This window comes from Miscanthus floridulus, chromosome 2 (assembly GCF_019320115.1).
Source record: "Miscanthus floridulus cultivar M001 chromosome 2, ASM1932011v1, whole genome shotgun sequence".
NCBI classification, from domain to species: Eukaryota; Viridiplantae; Streptophyta; class Magnoliopsida; order Poales; family Poaceae; genus Miscanthus; species Miscanthus floridulus.
The window spans coordinates 111,985,438-111,987,025 of record NC_089581.1 but is presented as its reverse complement, the minus strand read 5'-3'; the positions used below and the strand labels follow the sequence as shown (position 1 = coordinate 111,987,025).

Genomic DNA, 1,588 nt, shown 5'->3' with positions numbered 1-1,588 from the left:
CTCGTCGTTGCGGCCGGGCTTGGCCATGGTACTTGGCCACGGGGTAGTAGTTCATGTCAGTGATGATCACCGTCTCTGGGTTGCCGGAGCAGGCATCGGTGTTTGTGCATCGTATCTGGAAAAGAACGTAAAACGAAGTTGGTTACTCAAAAGTCAAAACTATGCTCCAGCTGTCCGTTTCCCATTAAGGTAGGCGCCAAAGGATCTTCGTCTGACCAATTACCTGGTAGCAGGAGCCGCAGCCCTTGCCGTCCTTGAACAGGGGCTCGTTGCCGCACGATGTCTTTGCCGAGAACGGCGGCAGGTTCACGTTCTTGAATCCACAGGCGCCACCTGGATGCAGCAGAACAAATAATTGATGGCACACGGCGGCGCACTGTAGTTCAGACTCGGTTCCAAACAACCCTAGCTATGCACTGCATGCACAATGAGACCATGCATACGCGCACCGGCGTTCGTGTATACGTACCGTCGTCATCAGGGCCGGCGCCGGTGGGCGCACACCGTACCAGGTGGCCCTGACAGCCTCCCAGTTGGTATCGGCGGTGAAGTCGGAGGCGTTAAAGCTCACCGGTCTCGCGCATGAGCCACACGTTGCAAGGAGCAAGAAGAGAAGTGCAACTACCGTGGAGGACAAGGTGGCCATCATAGTACTTGTTGAGAGGGCAGCTATTAGTTAGAGCTTATAGTAGGCAAACAGGAGAAGTTCTGTGTGTCTCGATGGTCGAGAAAGAGCAACCTTGCAGTGGTATTTATAGGCAGGAATGAAATGAATCGAAGGAACGCATAGTGGGCCGCGATCGCCATCAACGGCCGTTGCACCCGACATGCTTTGGTAGGGGTCACATGGCTCTGGAGCAAATCATGGGAGGAATAGAGAAGGCTTCGGCCTTCGGGTCATCCGGTCATGCGTGCACTATTTTAGAAAGTAACGGCTTCTTGGCAGCTATCGCATCTACTAACATCGTGTAGTATAAAAAAATACCCTCGTACCGATATGCCGTTAATTCTTTTGAGATTTTAAATACTCTCATCTTCAGAAATTCGCAGTGCTGTACTGCTGTGTGAGTGCGATGATGTGCGTTAGGAACCGAAGACACTAGGAACATACCCTACGCGTTGCTACGTGAATCGTAAATAAATTTTACTCTAATAGAAAACTGAATATCTTTGAGGGCCAAACACCTTTAAGGAAACCTTGAAAACCGTCAACCAAATCATTTGAGATGGCCGATCTTCAAGGAAGGACCGTCAAGAATAGAGAGCAAGGGAAATTCAATTACCTTGGGGGTCGGGTCGGCGGCCAAAATGATTTCCTTCGGGTTTAGCCACCAAAAAACAAAGACAGGGTCAAAATTTTCATATTGTCAAGGAAATATAACCCCTAAAGGATATATATTTTCTTGAGGTTGATGACCGCCAAGTAAATTACCAATAACCGCCAAGGACCTAGGATATATGTTGATGATCCCCAAGGATATATAGTACTGGTGACTCTAAATGATTTCAAATGAAAATATCATCGATTATAAAGTTGTAGATCTCTTCAGCTCTGCAATGACCTTGATATAAACTTTGTTTTCATCCG

The 1,588-nt window shown here is 48.0% G+C and overlaps 1 long non-coding RNA gene across 1 annotated transcript; it reads right to left on the bottom strand.

Moving 5' to 3' along the window:
• Nucleotides 1–712, bottom strand: LOC136527904 (uncharacterized). Its single transcript, XR_010776946.1, has 3 exons — nt 470–712; nt 224–333; nt 1–115 (listed from the first exon to the last, which is right to left on the bottom strand). It is a non-coding gene; the product is annotated as an uncharacterized lncRNA (long non-coding RNA).
• Nucleotides 713–1,588: the final 876 nt, after the last annotated feature.